Raw genomic sequence first — 11255 nt, 5'->3', positions numbered from 1 at the left:
TATAATTATTATGTTTTAAAACTTATATATATTTAGAATTAGATGAGCACGAATATATGTATTTTATACGAAACATTTTATCTTAATAATTTTAATTATCTTATTAATAAAATAAAAGAGTCCGACAGCGCATATCATATTATGTATAAAAACTATATGTCAATATATGATTATTTGTATTAAACAAATTTTATTAAAGCAATGATATGTGTTTTGTTAAAATAAAATTATGTTCTTGAAACTATTCTTATATACTCTTCCTTTAAATATTAATTATTACTTATTTATAATATTTTTGACAATAACATTCACTGAAATATAAATATTTATTATATGTAAAACCTTAAATTTAATTAGTAGAGTTATTAGAAGCAAGGTAAATAATGTAGAATTATTGAATTCTTCAATATATTTACCTTTTGTATAAAGTTTATTTCGTATACATAGCGATAACCTATGAAATAGAGTTAAATTTCCGTAATTAATTAATTTGACAAGCTATTATTAATTCGTTAGAATTAGAACATGTAAAATAGCTTACTTATTATCTAACTTGTAAAATAATTACTTTTTACTTACTTTTAAATAATAATTTACTTCCTATAAAATAGGTTAATAGTTGTATATAGCGTAGAGTTACAGAAAAAAATGAAATACAATAAATGATATAGATTAATAATTGCTTAGTTTAATAAAGATTCAGCGAGATGTATATAGTATAACCTACCAAATACGATTTCCTCGTTTCAAATCCGAATTAAACTAGATCAATTCCAGATCAGACCGGATGAAAATTAACTTACTTACTTCAGATAGACACAAATGGAGGCATCCGGGAAACCCAGTTCAAAACCCACTTTCGCCAGATTAATTCCAGATAAGACTGCATGAAAAATAACTTACCCACTTCAGATAGACTCAGATGGAAAAGGCATCCGAGAAACCCAGTTAATTAAAAAACCACTTTCATCAGATCGAACCTGGACCAAAAGAAAGATGGTACCTATTGCGACATTCTGATTCAGTTGTTGAATCGATACGCGCCATAACCAGACGAGGGACCCACATCAAGATAACTTCACTTAGTCCCAGATCGCCAGACCAAATCAATTTACATGATGGCTGCTCAACAAGGATCTGGCTAAGATGGCGACCAGTTTGGAGAATGATGGCTAAGATGGCCGCCAGTACAAAATCAAGTGGCTTTCATTGATCGACTCGTGGTTTGTAGAAGTTAATCGAAGACAGTGAAGGTGTACAGGAATATTGGGACTTCCAAACGAAGAAGAAGAAGAAGCCATTACGAGGAATTCGATAGCAATCATCGACGTAAACGTATCGTAAACGTTGCGATAAAAATATTGAACGATGCGTATTGAAAAACATTTTCGCGATAATTACATACCATAATTATCGACGAGTACAGAGTGTGATTAAGAAAATTAATACATCGAGAGCATAATTCGCCACGTTGTACGTTATTCTCGATATTATGTGATTGCATAAGATTGAATCACTTGCGACGCCATTATCGCCATGACGATATTCAACCATGTTTGGCTAAGAAACCTTCCGTACGCGATTGTGATTTATATTAGAATCACGTGAATGTGCTTGAATGTCGCGAAGGACAATTTGAAGTTGTTAATTAACCATTACCGGCTATGAGTACGCGAGCGCGGGAATACCGCATAGCATTGTGCTGAGTAGAAGCATTCGATCAAAACGATTGTAAGTTTCGTGAGTCGTGTAATTATATGTGTACAAATGTAAATAAACTTATAAATAGTACACATATCTCGTTTTTAATTACAAGAGATACTTCTTGAAATTTCTTCTCTTAAATCGCTCTTCGAGGGAAAGTTTCATAACGAAGATTCGATAGCCTTGGTCAACATGAGTCGTAATTATAATTATACGGATGCCTGAAGGATCTTTAATTGAAAGAATCCTGTATGAAAGGACATATATCTTCCTTGTTGACAGGTGAAACAAAGTGGCGATCAGAATAATTACTGAAACCAAGTAATTTATTCTAATGTACAATTATAACCACAAGATGAATCGAAATATCATTCTTTATAAAATCGCATAAATTTGCGAAAGCCTAAATTTGCAAAATTGGTGACCGTGACAGGATTACACATAGTTTTGATGAGAAAGTTGTAATGAGAAAGCACTAATTAAAATCGATCAAGCTAGAAGTTTGTAGTGTGATCGCAGATTTTGTGGTTGGAATCTTTGAGGTCAATGAGACATTAATATGTTCTTATACCTTCGATATATTATGTAAAATAAAGATTTAATTGATTAAATGAATATAGATTTTGTAAAAGGGAAGATAAGTTGAATGGTAAATATTCAGGTAAGAAATACAGAAAGTATATATGTAACGTAAAAGGATTATGTGATACAAATTGATTAATGTTCATGATTAAAAGAGATAAAGATTTAAAATCTAAAGACTAATAATTTGAATGATTTGAAGAAAATGTAAGTGAAATTTATGACAAAATACATATTTTGTGACATTTATATGTGTTTAACATGATTTGCATGCTTACAGCAGTATGAACGAGAATTAAAGGCAGAATAATATAATGTTTAATGATTATATTCTTTAATTTTATATTTTGTTTGATCTCTGGATACATGTTTAGCTTATACTGTTAAAGTCCAAGTCAATACTGATACCTAACAAAAGTACATAAACTTTTCCTACAATTGAATAAAAGCACCGCATTTTTAAAATTACAAGACAATATAATTACTAACATACAGTAAAGTCGTGATTCAATTAATATTGAATTAAATTCAGTGAACAAATGAATTAAAATAAAATAACTGTAAATTCAGTGAGTGCGCGTAGTGAATGAAAGAGTGAGTGAAAAGTGCTCATTAAAATTAAAATTGTCTACGGCTCAGTAAAATTAAAATTGGCCGCGAGCAGGGCAAATTTTTTTCTATATTAATGAAATTAACTTTGAAATATTTTGAGTCATATAAAGTAGCATATGTAAAGCCGAGTTTACGATAAGTTGAGAAACAAGTAACTTGTATGTCTACATTGACGAATAAGAAATAATATTTGCATTTAATTGCTAATTGTGAAAAAAATAAAGTTTTGATAAACGTTTAATAATTAAAGCAAAACCATAACTACTAAATCAAAATCTAATAGATTTAACAGCGTTCAAGTTAACAGAAGCAGAGCAATTAATAACGCAGTATTCACCAGTACGTACACGTTCAGGTAAGAACATTACAAAATAAGAAAGCAAACGCAAGTATGAGTAAAACTTTCCAAGTTCTTAATGATAAAGATATGATGAATTTTGATATTGATAATAATACACATACTAATATGCATAACATTATTAAGAAAACGGGTACCTGAAGTAATAAATAGAGTCAATAATGATAATATTGAAAACAGAGATTCAAGCGAACGAAATACAACAGACAGAAAATTAAAATATTGGAAATGATGACTAAAATAATGTCACGTTTGAATAAATTAGAAGAGGCAAGTAGCTCGTGAAATAAAAATCAAAACTCATAAGTTATTTCTAGTAGAAATCTGTCAGATACTAGTCAACAAGATACAATAGCATAATTGAGTCTATTGATACACGATCGTTTCAACTTCTCGTTAACGATAATAATTGCTAGTGAGGATAATCAGTTATAATGAATTTGGAAGTATAATAATGAATCACAAGTTTAATATGGTAGTTATACGCTTGCCAAGAGGAAGTTGATTACAAAATCTTTTTGTTAATTTGCCTTATACAGGCAAGAATGATTCGCAAAATCTCGTGAGATTCGTAGAGAAATTCGAAAGAGATGATGAACGCATAAACGAACGAACGGTAACATATACTCGTGGTGAAATTCATACAAACACGTTTTAGATATATATCGAGGATGCATATACTCACGTATATCGATTTGTCAAACTTCACCTCGAGTTTCCGCATTTTATCGCGACCAGGTTCTCAAAAAAACGTTTCTACTGTGAAAGTTTAGTTTCGCGATTATTGCCTCTACACCGTATCTCCCGTTCCGACGCGTTACGATTAGCACATTAACATGGTTATTCTCTATAATCTTGCTAAAAATCGCGTTTATTAATAAGTTTTTTTCGAACTCATTCTTTGTTAAAGTTCTAAAATTTGTATTGAGTTTGAACTCGCGAAGCCATGGAGATTGCGAGAATTGCAATATATGATCTTTGTAATGCGGAAACGTGACGAGTACATTGCTATAGATTGCGATAATGTATGACGTAACGCTTTTTATCATACAATGTTGCAAGGAGTTTCTCCTCTCGCTTGCCAGGTAGTTTCTCGCGCGCTGGACAAAACGATAGATCGGAATGCGCATCATGGAGATGTTGCGGATATTCCAAATCAACCTCAAAAACGTAATCCATCAGTGAACGCGATATTCATAATGTCAAAATTGTCTATATAGTAGTATTGTCGTCGTCGATGTAGCTAGCAAAAATCGGTATATGGCAATGGTTGACATATTGCCCAGCTGTACAGGTTGTTGACGACATCAGGTACATCGTTGATGGATCGTACGACTGCATATATTTGTTGGCTTGTGCGTACCTGTTGAAACATTGAATCAGACCGTCATGTTCGATGAATAAATAGAATCATGTCAATATCGGTAAGAAATTCAAAATTGAGTATGTTCCAATATCGTCCCACATAAAATCCGGTAGTATAATAATACACGGAATCGAGTCCATAACTAATGATGCAACTATCCCGAAAATTCTCAAATATATTGGCCAACAACAATACATTTTTTTAAATACAAGTCGCTATATTCACCGAGTGTTTGGATGGAGAACCTCTACTATACGTTCACCGTGTACGTAATCACTCTCGAATACAGTGTCACCCGTTAACAAACTATAAAAGTAGGATTATAATAAAAAGTAGGATTTAATAGGAATTCTAATCCACGGATACAGCAATCAGCAGATGGCTCTAGTATCGCGCGGGTAGAGAGAACGAAGTCACATCTGGGATTCGAGGAAGGGGAAAGCGCATCATTGGAGTCCGTGTTAGAAGAGAAGATGGAATTTGTTTCTTCTCTCTTTCTTCTCCGTTGCATTCTCTCTTTGAACTGTTGTCTATTCTCTCTCTCTTATCCATTGTAGGATGTTCTCTCTCTTCCATCCATTGCAATTCTATATTTATTATTTGCTCTCTTTTCTTTTCTTCTTTTGCACGATTTTATTAAATAGATATGATATTTACGATTTTTAATGATACGACTTAGAAACTAATTATAATATTTTTATGAATTTTTAATAATATAAACCAGTAACACTAATTATAATAATATTCTTTTTCAATGTAATACAAATGGCTAAGCATGCTTTCTTATTGATTAATTCAACTACAAAGATATGAAGAAGAAGTGGCGAAGATACTAAGGATAAAATAATTTTAGAAGAAATATATTTAGAATATATATTTTAAAAATGACGCAAAATATTCGAATTTCTTACTAATCGTGTGTATATTGACTCAGTTCATAGATAATACATGTTTAACACATTGTTCAAGCTCCAATAAGAAAAGCACAGTTGTTGATTTCATGTAACATGTTGCCATTTAATGTTAATTTTACGTTATTCGCATCATATATTTTAACAAGTTTCACTTTAGATTTTGAATTGGTGATGATGATGATAAGATACATTAATCGCTCGATATCTGCATTCTCTCGATGAACGTCTTCCAGTAGCATGAGGTATGCGGTTGCCTCGATTATCATCAATCGCAATTTGCACATGAGATATAGATCCCAATGTTCAGAAATTTGTACGCTGTCAATGCATATCTTCTCATCAAGATACGAGGCATGTAGCGAGGTTTCGAAAATGTATTGTAATAGACGATGTTTGAGAAAATGCGCTTTGAAAAAAAGAAAACATGTAAATAGATCTTACAAAAATACATAACGTATAATACATAACGTATAATACATATAAGCAAAATATTTTATAAAATTAAATGAACTTACTGTCTCTTGCAGTTACCGCCTTATCCTGTTTAATTGGAACGTAATAGTTCACGGCTTGAGATATTTTATTTTCTCGGAGAATTTATAATTAGTAATAGTTGTCTAAACTCAGTTGAAACTCTCTGATGTGGTAACATTGCCCAGAGTTCTTCTTTTAAACAATGTTCTCTTCCACATTTTTTTTTATACATCCTAAAATGGAGAGGATTTTTTTTTATATACGTTATACTTTGAAGAACAGTTACGACATAGTCGAAGGATATCAAATTAACACACATTTTAAGAATGCACTCTAACGATGTCGAATCTCTTTTATCTAAGGGTATCGATGCCAACGACAATAAAGTATGTTTGTTCATGAAAATAATGTACCATTAAAATAATCTCATTTCCATCTAGTCTTTTGTCAAAAATGTGGAATTTACATATCTTAATTACGATGTAGAAATTATTAGACCATACTATGAATCATCTAGAGGGATATAAAAATAAGAAATTCGATAATGGAAAAAGAATGTTCAGAAAAATGCTCCTATTCTCAGTAGCATATAAAAATGGAGAGATCTGTATACGCAGTAGTAAACTGAAAGATATAAGAAAATACATATGCGAATCTTCAATTTTTACAAAATTTTTTTCTTTGAATTTTTTTATTCAAGATGGAATACGAAGATGTAATAGAAGTATTGTAGAAGCAGAACATGAAGCTTAAGAAGAATTAGAAATTGATTTAGAAGAAGAAATTAAGAAGATTAAATTATAATTGTTAAGGAAGAATCAGAATCAGATTATGATATCGCGAACTTATGAAAGCGACAGTCATGCTGAAGTCATTCGATAACGTGAGCTGAAATCAATACTTTGGATGGAACAAATAGGATGTGCGTCACATACTTTTATTATTTATGTACTTCAAATCATTCTTCAGATCCTGACAAGCTTTGCTCATTGTGCACCATAAGAATGCACGATTTATTCAGATGTTTACACTATTTTAGCTCGAATGCAAAACTGGAGATCCAATTTCGCAATAAATTGCGAAAAGCTAAACGACTGTGCCATCAGGTTACCGAGCGAAGACGATAAATGGTTGAGCTTCGGCTCTACTATTGTACATCAGGAAGGAACGTATCCCGTCCATAGTCTACGCCGACTTGGAATCCTGAAGAAGACGGAGAGGGATATCGAAACGTCCAGCTACACATACCAGCATCATAAGGTATTTAGCATTATGTCCGCTGATTCGTATGAGGATTCATTGTGTATATGTAAGTTCCGTCGCGGTAACGATTATGTCGCGTGGTTCACCGAGAAACTTAAAAACTTAGTGTATAAAATAAAGACTATCTTGTCTACTAACGTTCACATAGCAGATTTTACGCGAGATGATATGAAAAATTTTAACAATGCACTGCCACGTGAAAAACCGTTTGCACCGAATGACACGCGAATACGCGATCATTGCCACTTGACCGGGCGATACAGAGATCCTGCGCATTCAAATTGCAATAGAATTATAGAGATTCATATTGCATTCCCATAGGTTTTCATAATTTATCGGGATACGACACGCATTTTATTATCAAGGATATAACTATCGTGTATAAAGGATACCTTTTATGATTTGGAAATTTTTAGTCCCTTTAATATTTGGCTCACCAGATATAGCCTATTCCCAAATAAATAATATATGATTTTGACTATTACCCCCATCTTTAACTCTTCTTATTTTAAGAAACTTTATACAATACTTAGGTACTAGTGCAGGACGAACTTTTTATCGCCCTCTTACATCTCATATATTTCATAGGGGACCGTCAATTGATTTAACCATTTTCTCTCTTCATATTGCCGGCATATCTTCTATCCTAAATATAATTAATTTCATTTCTACAATTTTAAATTGCATCAAAAAATTTTATCTTTAGACAAAATTACTCTCTCTTAGTTTGATCAATTCTCATTACAGCTGTATTATTACTCCTTTCTCTGCCCGTAGTTGTTGCCATTACTATACTATTAACAGATCGAAATTTAAATACCTCCTTTTTCGACCCATCCGGGGGCGGAGAGCAATATATCTATATCATTTAATATTTTATATCAACATTTATTTTGATTTTTTGGACATCCCGAAGTCTATATTTTAATTATCCCCGGATTTGTATTAACTTCCCACATTATTATAAATGAAAGAGGTAAAAATGAAATCTTTGGATCATTGGGAATAATTTATGCCATAATTAAATAATTGGATTCTTAGGTTTTATTGTCTGAGTTCATCATATATTTACTGTTGAACTTGATATAGATACCCGAACTTATTTTACTTCTGCTACTATAATTATTGCAATCCCTACAGGTGTTAAAATTTTTAGATGAATCTCTACCTTTCATGAAATAAAAATTAATTACAACCCTATTTTACGATGATCTATAAGATTTATTTTTCTATTTCTTATGGGAGGATTTACAGGAATTATATTATCTAACTCTTCTATCGATGTTATTCTCCTATGATACTTACTATATAGTAGTCCATTTTCATTATTATCTATAGCTGTATTCTCTATTATCGCTGGATTTATTTATTGATTTCCTTTAATTTCTGGATTCAACTTAAATAATTCTTATTTAAATATTCAATTCCTATCTATATTTATTGGAGTTAATTTAATTTCTTTTCCCCAACATTTCCTAGGTCTTAGGAGCATTCCTCATCGTTAATCAGATTAATGATTCATTTTTATCCTAAAATATTATTTCTTCTATTGGATCTTTAATCTCTATTTTAAGATTATCAATTTCATTGTTTATTATCTGGGAAGCCCTATAAAAAACGACTTATTATTAATATATTTTTTCTCAACCCTTCATTAGAATGAATAAATAAATTCTCCCTTTAAAATCATAATTTTTCTGAAATTCCTACAATCTAAAAAAATTATTTTACTTTTATATTATAATTTAAATGATAAATAATATATAATACTAATTTTAATATGGCAGATTTAAATGCATTGAATTTAAATCCAATCATAAAAATTTTTTTTATATGTTTTAGTAAAAATTAATACTTGATCTATTTCACTTCAAAACTCTAATTTCTCTACTTATGATATAAATAATAATTTTATTTTATGACTTTATAATAATTATTTTAACTTTTACCACAATATTAATCTTGTTTATTATATTTAGATGACTATCTAATAAACTCATTAATCGATTTTTATTAGAATATCAAATAAAAATATCAAATTAAAATCATTTGAACTATCACACCTATATTTATTTCAATTTTTATTGCCATCCCTTTAATTAAAATTCTGTACTTTACTGATGAAATTTTCAATAATAATTTATCCATTAAGGTAGTAGGTCATCAATGATACTAAAGATATGAATATTCAGATTTTTCAAATTTGACTTCGATTCATTCATAATTCCCCCTAATCAAATTTTAATAAATGAATTTCATCTTCTTAACAATCGATGTATTTTATTCAATTACCCAATTCAAATCTAAACTATTTCTACAGACGTAATTCATGCTTGAATAGTCCCATCCTTAGGAATCAAAATAAATTCTACTCAAGGCCGCCTAAATCAAACTTTATTGTGTAATTAGGCGACCTGAAGTATTTTTGATCAATGTTCAGCAATTTGTGATATAAATCATAGATTTATACCCATTGCTATCGAAGTCACAAATTTAATTGATTTTAAAAACTGACTTACTCAATTTTACTATTAATTTTTATTATTGGGTTGTCCAGAAAGTTCGTGTCAATTTTTAATAGGTGGCGTAAGAACAGGTCTGAATATATCAGAACGATTGAAAACAAATGACATGCGTACATATCGTAAAAGACGATATTTCAGGCATACTTGGAAAAAAATTTGGTTGCGATACGTTAATTTTTGTCAGTTTTATACGCCTTTGAATATGGAAGAAAACAAAGTGCAAATTAGGCATTTAATGCTTTTCTTTTACCGGAAAGGCAAAAATGCCACAAGCGGCAAACAAGATATAAGCTGTTTATGGCGAAGGTGCTGTAGCTGAAAGAACTACGGAAGTGGTTTGATAGGTTTTAAAGCAGGTAATTTCAATCTTGAAGATCAAGAACACCCGGGTAGGCCTTCCACTAGATGAAGATTAAAATACTGATCGAGAATAACCCATGCTATACGACACATAAATTAGTATAAATGTTGATATGTCAAAATCCATCATCCACGAGCATTTTGTGAAGCTTGACTATATAAATCGTTTTGTATGGGTTCCCCATGATTTAACAGAGAAAAATCTGACAGATCGTATTTCCATTTGCAACTCGTTCTATAAATGCAACGAGGAGACACCATTTTTGAAGCAAGTAGTGACGGGGGATCATTTACAATATTGAATTGATTTATAATATTGAACGAAAAAGATCTTGGGGAAAGCGGAATGAACCACCTTTAGCCACCCCAAAAGATCTTCATCCAAAGAAGGTCATGCTCTGTGTCTAGTGAGATTGGAAAGGGATCTTGTATTATAAGCTTTTACCAAACAACGAGACAATAAATTCAGAGAAGTATTCCCAATTAGACGAATTGAAGACAGTAATTGAACAAAAATGTTCAGAAATAGCGAATCAGAAGGGCGTCGTGTTTCATCAGGACTTATGTATCTTTGATAACTCGACAAAAGTTGTTGGAGCTCGATTGGAATGCTCACCAGATCTCGCGCCCTTTGACTTCCATTTATCTTTCCGCCCTCTTTTTTTCAATCATTATAAAATTCCCTTAATGGAAAAAGTTTCAACTCTTTGGTCGAGGTAAAAAATCACTTAGTTATTCACTGAAAAACCTGAGAGATTCTGAAAGGAATGGAATTTTCAAATTGCCTGAAAGATAGAGAAAGATTGTAGAACAGCATGGCATCTATATAATTTATACTAAAATTTATCCTAAATAAATGTATACTAAATGTATACTATGTAAAATTTAAATCTTCTGCGTTTCAATTTTCTTTCAAAATCGGAATGAACTTTCCGGACAACCCAATACTTTTCGTATTTTTAATCCTTACTTATTAATTTTAATTTTATATTAATTAATTTTTCTCTTCCTTCCTCTCTCTAATTTATATAAATTAATTTAATAATTTTATTTTTATTTTTTAATTATATAGATAAATATATTAAATATATATATAT

The 11255-nt window shown here is 30.8% G+C and overlaps 2 pseudogenes; both read left to right on the top strand.

The window, feature by feature from the left end:
* Positions 1–8328, top strand: part of LOC108694107 — an 8653-nt pseudogene extending 325 nt beyond the window's left edge.
* Positions 8329–9123: 795 nt separating this feature from the next.
* Positions 9124–9787, top strand: LOC108694106 (annotated as a pseudogene).
* Positions 9788–11255: the final 1468 nt, after the last annotated feature.

The sequence above is a fragment of the Atta colombica genome, unplaced genomic scaffold (genome assembly GCF_001594045.1).
Source record: "Atta colombica isolate Treedump-2 unplaced genomic scaffold, Acol1.0 scaffold115, whole genome shotgun sequence".
Taxonomy (NCBI): Eukaryota; Metazoa; Arthropoda; class Insecta; order Hymenoptera; family Formicidae; genus Atta; species Atta colombica.
The sequence above is the reverse complement of the archived record's forward strand: the minus strand, read 5'-3'. Positions and strand labels throughout refer to the sequence as shown.